The 12,259-nt window shown below is 30.3% G+C and overlaps 1 long non-coding RNA gene across 2 annotated transcripts; it reads left to right on the top strand.

Annotated features, from left to right (window-relative positions):
- The first annotated feature begins 3,464 nt into the window (after positions 1-3,464).
- LOC132757470 (uncharacterized) lies at positions 3,465-10,788 on the top strand. Of its 2 annotated transcripts, none has more exons than XR_009629460.1 (3): positions 3,465-3,534; positions 8,070-8,154; positions 10,329-10,788. It is a non-coding gene; the product is annotated as an uncharacterized LOC132757470 (long non-coding RNA). The 2 variants fall into 2 exon arrangements; XR_009629459.1 differs by lacking the exon at positions 3,465-3,534 and adding an exon at positions 3,695-4,922.
- Positions 10,789-12,259: the final 1,471 nt, after the last annotated feature.

Below are 12,259 nucleotides of genomic sequence, written 5' to 3'. Positions count from 1 at the left end.
CTGCGAAAATGACATGGATATACGGAAGTGTACGGAATTCCGTATATCATTAATATACGTGTAAGAATACGGGAAACTTGAAATACGGAGATGTACGGGACCGTATATTATACCAGTCCGTACATGACTAGTATACGAACTCCGTACACTCGTAATATACGGGAACTTTGATGTACGAAGTCCGTATTTTACTAATATACGGAATTTTATAACAAGTCCGTATATTACTAAAATACGAAATTCCGTATTCGTGCAAATACGGAATCTGTATATAGAAATAGCGAATGAAAATTTACTTCTGAATAGAATATTTTCTGTAAGAGTAAAGAAATAGTCTGATCATATATTTGTCAGACATTTGACAATTAACACAATGCAAAATTTCCTGGAGTTATTAACGCGTCAATTGCGTACAAATAATATCGTCAGTGCACAGAACGTGTAAGACATTCACCTGTAACATGCAGACGCGGTATTCTAGGTTTGCTTTTTAGCATACACCCGCAGATAAATAGCGAATACTTTACAATTGCGATTGCCGATTAGATAGTACTGTTTTGCATTTTGCATCTATGGTGAATCATGTTATTTTGTAATTTCCTTATCATTATCATTATAATATTTTATAATGATAAGCAAAACATGAGAAAATGCTAAAGTTGAAATTGTGATGTTCAAAACATGAATTAATTACAATAAAATCGTGAATCTGTGAAGTTGAAATCGTGAAAGTTAAAATAATTGTGAAATCACGAAAATGAAATCGGGATTGTCCACACAGCAATTAAATTTTACGTTGATATATTATTGATAAATATATAATATTGATATATAAAATATAGGCTATACATAATATAATACATATACTTGCATATGTAAAAAACCCCAATGATATCTCATTCATTCATTCATTCATTCAATCATTCATTCATTGAATCAATCTACCAATCATTCATTCATTTATTTATTCATTCATTCATTGCTCATTTATTCATATATTTCTTATTTATTATTTATTTATTTATTTATTTATTTGTTTATTTATTTGATCAACCAATCATTCATTCATTTATTCTACATTCATTCATTCATTCATTCATTCATTCATTCATTATTCATTCATTATTCATTTATTCATATATTTCTTATTTATTTATTTATTTATTTATTTATTTATTTATTTATTTATTTATTTATTTATTTATTTATTTATTTATTTATTTATTTATTTCAGGAAACAAAGATTTGCGTTTCTGTACACAAGTTTTGAATAGAAATCTTATGAAGTTCCGAATTCCCCAATTTTGATTCTTTTCGCGCGGTCTCATTTATGACATAATATTGTGTAATAGCCACGTGCTGTATTGCCATAATCGAAGACAATACTGATTAAGCCGGATATTGATCCGGATATTGATCATAAACGCAGCAGGGTATATCGAGTGTCGGTTTTCTCCGATTAGGTAAGTTAGCGCAATTGGGGTTGAATGTCTTAACGGTATTTTCTAATATAATTCATGTACGAAATAAGGGAATTAAATTGTGATCTCATAACCGAGTTTCTATGTGATTTTGTTCCAGATATTACAAAGACTCTAACCCGACATATTAAAATGAAACAGACATAGCTACTATATTCTTTCCAATGTTTTTGCAGCGTCGTGTTGTTGTTATCCTTTAATTTGGCGGAATTCGTCATTTAAACAAGACACAATATTAAGATTTATCTTAAAGTAAACTTTAAAGTACTCTGCCGCCAGGTCCAATGATATCTAAGTTAACAAGCTAGAATCAGATGGATGTCACTGGGGTGTATGTACATGTAATGTTGATAGATGATGTCAAATTATTGGAAATAGCATTTCTTGAAAAATATCATCATCTTTTCCCGAGTTTCCTCGTCTCCCATCAGCCGTGTTTCTGCATAATTCGGTGACTTGAACATTGTTCAGGACAGGGGAACATGACCGTGCTATGTAAATTAACATTTGTTAATTTGTTAAAATAAAATTATGTATCTAGGAAACATTTTTTGTAAAAGTAAATTTCTGTTTAAAAACATAAAAATTGTCGTAGTTTGATTTAAAAACTCAAGTTAAGAACATACTAAATTAAATATTGATTTTTAAATTGGACTTTCGAATTTTTACCGATACTCCAAATATCCTTATACTAATAAAGTTTTATTTTAATTATGAAATCCGCAGATAATGTGAAAGGATCTTTTATACTTCATTTATGTGTGTAAGTAAGAGGTAAGTAAGTAAGTAATTTATTTATTTTAATGGGGATACGGACAAAAGTCCCCCCCCCGGTCGAAAGCCCCCCCCCCCCCATTTAAAAATGACAAGGTGGACAAAAGCCCCCCCCCCCTTTAATTAACACGTAGGACAAAGCCCCCCCCCCTTCAAAAACACAGGTAGGACAAAAGCCCCCCCCCAGTCCATCTCCGTCTATCTCTCGTCAGTTTAAATCTGGAACTTAATGTATTTTAACAAATAAATGAAATTGTTTTAGAAGATAATTTACATTAAGATTTAAATTTAAAGGTACAAAAGTTCTAAATTGTGTAATTCGTACTTATAATTCATTGATGATATGAATGTTTTTTATGTTTACTTTATTATATATTGTGCAGTACAAATGTAAATTAATATTTTCAGAGAACCGCTTTTCAAAGCTTATCAAGGAAATAAAATTGAAAGGCGCATACTTGTCTAGATTTATTTGAAGTATAACCCCAAGTTCCCGAACACTGGGCGTGTAAAAATAGAAAGTAATCAGTCTGGTCTATAAACCTTAGGGAGCTTTTGTTTGATGGACGGGGGTGGGGGCTTTTGTCCTGTGTGTAAATTTAATGTGGGTCTTTTGTTTAAACCCGCTTATTATTGTTATCACAAAAATGTGTGTATTTTATAAATATTTCTTAGCGCTTCTAAAACGTCTTTTATTATTATTATTATTATTATTATTTTTATTATTATTATTATTATTATTATTATTATTATTATTATTATCATCATCATTATATTATTATTATTATCAACTATCATCATCATCATCATCATCATCATCATCATCATCATCATTATTATAATTATTATTACTATTATTATTATTATTATTATCAAAAAAATGAATAACCGATTGAGCATTAGAATCAAAGTTTTGCCTATGAAAAAGTATCAATGGTTATGTTATACATATATGCAAAGTTATCGTTTATGGATACATGATATTTCCAATTTAATATTGCATTATTTTGGATCGAATAAAGGTCTTAGTATGCTGGTTTCTTACGCATTATCACCGACCTTAGTATAAATCCGTGGCATTATTAATGCTAAATGCTTTATCACACAAACGGTATCTAGGGCATATCAAGCGTTTTCAAAACAGCCAATGAGTTTTAAAGCGTTAGTTTTGTATCACGTGAATCCTATCAACCAATCAGAAATAGCGCGGGCGAAATGAAAAAAGAAAAACGGGATTGGAAATGGATAGTAAATAAAATTCAGAATATTGCAAAACAAGGTAGGTTTAAAAGTTATTTTTTATCGTTGTAATATCAATATGCGATCAATAGAATAGTTGCATTTTGAGAACAACAGCTTATTTCAGGGTTAAACGGATTTGTTTTTAGAAAACTTTAACACTGTTTAATCTGTTTCGCTATCCAATATGGCCGCCGGATTAGATAATTAAAGCAAGGATATATCCCTAAATTTAGACTGGGAGGTTACGAGTTTGATTTTGATTTCTAAACTGTATCTTGTTTCATTAATAATTTGTATATAAAGGGCAAAAACAAAAAAAAAATGAAAAGGGCATTTGTTAAATGCGTTAATCATAACTCCTTTCAGGGTAAAAAAGACACCGAGTTAAAAATTACGATATTTTAACACCGAAGATGTCAAGGTATTACAGCCCCTGGACATGGTAGTACAAAGGGATTAATCAGTGTGTGTGACACGACCTATGTATGCTTAATTGGTCAACTGATTGGACTTTATAATCTTAAGCGATCTCAATTATCACTTAACAGCAGGGGTGCGAATCAATGTGCAAGAAAGATCATATCGAAAAGAGACACTCAAATTCTATTTATTTTAATAGTAATTTATGAAATTGATAGCCGAAAAATAGGTTATGTTTTATCTATTCAATATAATAACAAAAATTATCAGATTTAACAGATTAACATATTTTAAAGGAAAATTGCTTAGTACTTCTAAAAAATAGGTTTTTAAATTTTCAGATAAAATTGTTTCTCAGTCTTGATAATTTAACGAGCAGAATACTTGTTTTATATTCGCAGTTTTTATTTTTATACAAATCCCCATTATTTGATGCAAACATATGTCAATTTAAAGACTCCGCTCTTTTCAATTTTATTCACTTTTTTTAAGTTTCTGTACACATGTTGTTATATATTTCTTATTTATATTAACCTATTCTTAAATGAATACAAATCTTAAACAAAAATAGGAAACAAACATTTCTTTTTTATTTAAATCATAATACATTTAGATGAATAAATAAAATGAAAATAATTGTCAGAATTTTTTATTTACACTAATTTTAGCATTCTTTTTTAAGAGTTGAACCAGGGACCACCATCTCATGAGCACGCAAAGGGAGGGCATCCAGGTGGATACCAGCCGGTCCAACAATCAGAGAAAACACCTTATGAACAAGGGCAACCACCCTATTGACAACCAGGACAACCACCCTATGGTCAACCAGGACAACCACCCTATGGTCAACCAGGACAACCACCCTATGGACAACCAGTCTATCGACAACCAGGACAGCCGCTATATTGTCAACCAGGACAACCACCCTATGGTCAACCAGGACAACCACCCTATGGCCAACCTCCTTGTGGTCAACTAGGACAGCCTTATGCAACCCAACAAGTTGTAAGTTTTTCAATTGAAATGTTATTGTTATTTGAAAGATAAATAATAAGAAGAAATGCATGGTATCTCCATGAAAATTGTGTTACAAGTTAATTCACTGTTGCCATATGATAAGCATTGAACAGTTGACAATGAAAAACTGAGGTTGTTTTCAATAGAAACTAAACGGTAATAACGAAAACATTTTACACTTATAAAATGTTTACATGGCAAACATTTCGTAATTTTAGCTAAAAAAATGTTTGTTGTCAATCTTCAATCTCATTATCTTTCCTTTCTATACAATTTTTAGAGCAATATGGCCTCAAATGTTAAAATGAAAATAAAAGAAAGAAATTATATTTCAAGAAGTCGTATTAGGTTTCACCTATAAATTTTACACAAATGGCCTCTTACTTCAAATGAGAACAGAACATAGTTTTCCTTGTAAAATCAACATGTACTGTGTTACTAACACAGGGCCAGATAAGAAAGGAAAAGATCATTTATTCCACAGAGTCCATGTTGCAAAAGTGGTAGTACAAAGGGATTAATCAGTGTGTGTGACACGACCTATGTATGCTTAATTGGTCAACTGATTGGACTTTATAATCTTAAGCGATCTCAATTATCACTTAACAGCAGGGGTGCGAATCAATGTGCAAGAAAGATCATATCGAAAAAAGACACTCAAATTCTATTTATTTTAATAGTAATTTATGAAATTGATAGCCGAAAAATAGGTTATGTTTTATCTATTCAATATAATAACAAAAATTATCAGATTTAACAGATTAACATATTTTTATAAATTTTTAGATAAAAGAATTTCTTAGTCTTGATAATTTAACGAGCAGAATACTTGTTTTATATTCGCAGTTTTTATTTTTATACAAATCCCCATTATTTGATGCAAACATAAGTCAATTTAAAGATTCCCCAGCAGGCACTCGACGTTGTTTCAACGTTGAAACAACGTTGAAATATGGTCGTGACGTTGTTTAACCAATATTCAACTATGTACGACCATACGGATATATTGCCAATGTATATACAACGTTGATTCAACGTTGTTTATGGTCGAAGTTTTACATTTAGTTTAATCATTATATTAACTTTTATACCACTAATGTTGTGATATTATTCCTTTATTCACGTATTACAATTAAAGTCCGCGCTTTATTGAATTAATCTGTAAGTGATTTTTTTAAAGAAAATTTGCGTTACAATCTTTTTTCGTATATTCAAAAATAGCGCTTAACCAAATAAAGTTGGAAATAATTTTTCACTTTCTATTAACGCTTTGAATATTTAATTTAGTTAATATGTTTTGTTGTTTGTTTTATTTTTTAGTTCTTTATGAATAATATTAATTAATAAATTGGTATTAGTCAAAACCCCGTTTATAAAATAACGCTGGTCAGGGGAAGTAATTGTTGCGGTCTATGATTTTGTTTGTGTCTATGATTATCGTTCGTGCAAATGGTGGCGCTGTTTGGAAAATTTGAAAACAACACGATTGGCAATTTATTTGGATTTCGAAGGTATTACCGTTATGTTTTACTTTAGTTTACTGATTATTTTCTAAAATATTATTATTTATTCTTTAAATTCTACTTTAATTTACTTTATGAAATAAATACGAGAGATATAAACACATGATTGAGTTGATTTGACACGTTTTCGCGACCTAATTGAATGATTTGGGTTCGGTAGGCCTTGTAAGCATGAAGTTATTGATGTCCTTGGCAATTTATGATTTTACAAATCTTGTCTTTCTTTAATTTATTTTTCATATTATTAAACATTTGTCTGTACTATATCCTATTTAGAATTTAATCAATTTTAAAATTGAAACTTATAAAGTAGTTCGGCCCACTTACTTTACGTCCCAAGACGATTCGTCAATATATATAACTATGTGACCAACGTTGATGTGCCTGCTGGGTCCGCTCTTTACAATTTTATTAACTTTTTTTAAGTTTCTGTACACATGTTGTTATTTATTTCTTATTTATATTATCCTATAATTAAATGATTACAAATCTTAAACAAAAATAGGAAACACACATTTCTTTTTTATTTAAATAATTATACTTTTAGATGAATAAATGAAATGAAATAATTGTCAGAATTTTTTTTATTTACATTAATACAAAGAATGTGTATGATTGCATGTAATATGGCCGACAGGTGTTAAGTTTAACAGTTAACTGTTAATTCACTTACCCTTATGTCAAAACATATGAGCCGCGTCAAAACCAACATAATTGGTTTGCGACCAGCATGGATCCAGACCAGCCTGCGCATCCGCGCAGTCTGATCAGGATCCACGCTGTTCGCTATCGGTTTCTCTACTTGTTATAGAGTTTGTAAGCGAACAGCACGGATCCTGATCAGACTACGCGGATGCGCAGGCTGGTCTGGATCCATGCTGGTCGCAAACTCATTATGTTAGTTTTGTCGTGACGCGGCTCATATATTTATTTTTACATTGATACGAAGCTTAGATCAGAAGCCTGTTGTCGGTGTAAGAATTTTAAAACTCGTGAATATAAAATATCGCAACGAACCAGAAGATTTAAAACGGTTTTGTTTGTATTGATTTGTTTTAGCATTAATAGTAATTAGCAAGATCGAGTTTACTCGCAATTCAGGACAGACAACTCTTGGTTTTCATCGATATTTTTGGTTATTTATCCACGTTATTCAGGATTACCCAGATTCTAAATTGTATATACATGAACTGAGTTTTCGACATATACAATGGATTTTTTATTGGACAAATTAAAATATAAATATTTTTTTGTTATTATGTTAAACATTACGCATAAGGTGATGTCGCATGGGTCAGTAACAAACACGCGCCTGTTTGAGGAAATAGTTATTTAATATTTCATTATACATAAATTTAAACACTTAAAAAAACTGTATTGAGCCTTTGTACATCACACATTTTTCGACATTCCATATTTTGACTTATATAATTTCACATAAAGCAATATTGTAACACACGCACGGACACACAAAATACATAACTACATAATTATGCACATAAAAGTGAACACGTTCCTACAGTATTAACACTTTCGCACATGTGATCACTTATGAAATATTTTCAATGTGCTTTTTATCATTTTATGCTAAAGTTATATTATGATTTTTCAGGACAGTTAAATCTTCTAGAACTGCAGCTGTGCCCTCTTTACAGCAATTGTAGATGAAGCAAAGTATGATAGCAAGTTATATAGATGTAAGTTCACGTATATACATTGTTGTGTTTTGTGAATATTTTTTGTTTGTTTTATTCTTAGTCAAATTTCCTTAATTACACGCATTTATTTTGACAAGAATAAATGTGGTTAATTATAAATACATTGGTTCTCTTTTATATCTTGTTAGAATTAATTCTTAGGCGGAATGATGTCACACTTAATAAAATGATGTCAATTAAGGCATATATGATATAAGCAGTTTGCCGCGCATTTGAAAACGCTAAACCATACTTGCTTTTAATATGCAAAAATCAAATATATAAAATATAAGAATTAACTCGAACACACACAATGGTTTGATATAGATGCACTGTGCATGCGACTTTATTTTATTAAATTAGTTTTCTTTTCTTAAACATATTACTGTATCAAAAAATATGTATTTCTTTACAGTTAAATCACTTTTATATATGTTAATGATAGTAATTTTTTTAGTTACTACGTGCGTAAAGCGATAAGTACGCCGCTTTGATAATGTGAGAGTGACGTTACATTTTTTTTGTACATGACAAACAGAATTTGAAATGTCTTGATGGAAAAGTTAGAATGTCATACACATTAAATTTTATCACAAGTTCGAGCCTCACAAGTTGTCTTACTTTTTTGCGTTTTTCTTTCCATATATTTTTTTTAAATTTTACATTAGAAAAATGAATTGGGATAGAAAGGCAGTTTTGTTATGATATTTGATAATTAAGATATACATGCACGGATGATAGTGATTTTTATCCTGTATAGTGTGTAGTATGTAGTAGTCAAAGTACTTTTGCAGTGTAATAGTATTTCGTGCAAACTTATTTATAGTTGAAACAGTCTGTGTACAGTATCATGCATTCCGTATAAGTTTGCACCAACTTGCTAAATAGGGCTAAATATAGCTACATTTAAAACAAATGAGAAGTTAATAGAAAATATCACAGCATTTTAATCTTTACAATAAATGATACAAAACTTTCTTACCTGATTGATAATTATAAAGAAATATTTTTGAGAAAAAGGTGCAATCCGAGCCTAGTTGTCTTGCATTGATATTTACCACAACCTTACCTACTGCATTACGCTGAGAGTTGGTTAATTTGTTGATAATTTAATTTATATAGCTAGCCTGTTTGAAGTGATAAACACAATATGATAGCTGTTTTACACCTGGATAGTGGACTTGACCACCTCGTCACTTAATTATCATTCTAAACGCACAGTACTTGTGCGCACGTGAAACATATTGCGTTGATACGCAAATGTTTCACGTGCGCATGTAATGGTCGCATTCGCATGTATTAACTAAAATATTTCCGATGTTATTTTATGCAATTGTCACATATGATACGTATATTTTATTATCTGAATTTGATTTCATACTATCAGATTAATGCTATAGGCAAGGGAGGATATTTTGATATATATTTCGTGAGAATTATCACTTTATTTTTAGAGATGACACACTGTAAGAGATTCTATTGTCAACTTACCTAGTTAAACAGTCTTAACACTAAAAAAATATTAATCTACACTATTGTATATTGAAGGTATTCATTCGTTGCTGAGATAGTTTTTGAAACAATTGAAATTGAAACAAACAATAATCCAAATTTATTAAGATTAACGTTTTTATATAAATGAGAAGTATAGCTGGGTATTCCGCCTTTTACTTAACTGTAAACACTGTGCAAACACGGATCTACATCTAAGTAAGAAATATCTGTACCTCTTAAGCCTTTTTTCAAACGAATTATTCCTACTTACGATGCTAATATACATCGTAAAACGATCAAAAAGATTATGTCAGCACTTTCCCAATGCAATGTTATATTGTATCAATATATTTTTAATCAACAAAACACTCTTTACATAGAACAAAGAAACCATTATCATTTATATTACAGGTGTGAAATAAATATATCCGTAAAGGTTTTATAACAAAAACATATAACTTATCATCCGTCATAGATTAATCATTTCATTTAAATCCTGTGTAAATGGTTGCTTATAAATGACATCTTTATCCTAATAATATAAAATAATTTTGAAATTTGCATTAGAAAAAAAATGTATATATGTATACGCTTAAAAATGCTTGTGTATAGTCTTTTGGAAAGTTGTGATAACTATTTCATGACACTATTTAAACAGGATTTTAAACTCTCTTTTTCAGATACACATATGCCGAAGAAGATTGTAATATCTGGAGATAACATTTCCTACGTCACGAAATAGACACCGTCACACTGGTCTACGTAACATTCCTATAGATGATTGATATATTTAAGTGCTTTTAAGAACTGTGTTTGAATGACGAATTTCTGTGAATACGGATTTTTAGTTTTAATGATTATTATTAAAACTTTCTGTAATAATCAATTTGTGCTATGGACTCATTTTCCTAAAATAATATGTGAATGTTAACACGAACAAATGATATGAATATCTTTAAAAATTTTTATGGGTGTAATACAAGTGGCTCATTAAAATCATTGTTAAGATAAATAGAATCGAACTTCAAGTTGGTATAGTTTGTTCTAGATTTAAAACAACATGCAATTCATAAAGGTTACGGCTTGAAAATATCGGAACATGTACATGTATAACTCGATCTCTAAAGACAATATCGCAGTGCGGATCATGCGCATCATACCGGTATATCGCCGTTCCGTTGCAACGCTACATTAATTTGTCCCTCTGGAATAAGGCTTGCAACAATATATGACTGTTGTAGCGAAGACATGTTTATTTTGTTTGATATATGTATTCATATTGAATATATGTTTATGAAATAATACATATTTAAGAGTGACTCGATTTGGTTTTTACTTTATTATTTGAAATACTCCAGTTGTGAAGATAAAGTTCTTAAGCATATGACTTTACAGTTCCCATTCAAAATGTGTAATAAAACATGTTATATTGTACATTTCTGCATTACGTGTCACTTATATGGAAATGCATGCTTTTGATATTATCTGTATCTTCTTTTATCAAGAAAATACAGTTCTGTATTCCATGTGGACAACTAAAAAATGCAATTCCGTATATCCCCTGTATATATTGAAAATACGATTCCGTATATCCCCTGTATATGTAGAAAATACGATTCCGTATATCCTCTGTATAGAAAGAAAATACGATTCCGTATATCATCTGTATATGTGGAAAATACGAGTCCGTATATCCTCTGTATATGTAGAATATACGGTTCCGTATATCCTCTGTATACGTAGAAAATACGAGTCCGTATATCCTCTGTATATGTAAAAAATACGTTCCCGTATATCCTTGGTATATTCATAGTATACTAGGGATAACAACCTTAATATAGTCCGTATACGGGATTTTATTCTCCGTATACTTCAAAAGTACGAACAAATATACGTACATGTATATGGGGCAAATACGGAATTCCGTATATGCCTGATGCATATACGGACTTCCCGTATACCCGGTGTTCCCTATACGGACTCGTATACTTGGTCCGTATATTCGACGAATACATCCCGTACACGCCCGTATATGTCAAAAATACGGAAGTGTATATTCCCGTATATCAGTATATTTTTCGCAGTGTTACAACAAGAAGTGTACATTCATGACATTTATCATTAGTTCCGGTAAGTTTTCTACTTTTATAATTAGAGGAATACATTATAAGGCAAAAGGAGAGTTAAAGAGGTAATAAAAACAGAAGCAATATCTTTGTTTATCGATCGTTTCGGTTTTTGATGTTTTCTCCTGAAAATCTATGCAATATTTTTTCCTTAAAGTTAAGTTATATATGAATGCGTACATTATCGTTTTAATGACATATTGTAAAGACCTTTGAGGGTTAAAGCATATATTTTTATTCATGATAAGATGTTTAAGAATAAGATGAAGAATAAGATGATATAATATAAAAAGGACTTAAATTATAAAAAGACTGCCCACTCTGTTTAAAAGTTGAACGTTACCGATACATTTAAATTGATTTACATTTTCAGTTGGTCACGTAGATTTGTCTGTTCTTTATGGCAACACCTCAAGTTAATTTAATTTTTAACTGAGTTGCGCATAATGTCATTTTAAAACTTTGCAATATGTTTATATAACAAA

This window comes from Ruditapes philippinarum, unplaced genomic scaffold (assembly GCF_026571515.1).
Source record: "Ruditapes philippinarum isolate M1 unplaced genomic scaffold, ASM2657151v2 ctg9267_1_1_1_1, whole genome shotgun sequence".
In the NCBI taxonomy this organism is placed as follows: Eukaryota; Metazoa; Mollusca; class Bivalvia; order Venerida; family Veneridae; genus Ruditapes; species Ruditapes philippinarum.
Note: the sequence above shows the minus strand (reverse complement) of the source record. Positions and strands in the feature narration are given on the sequence as shown.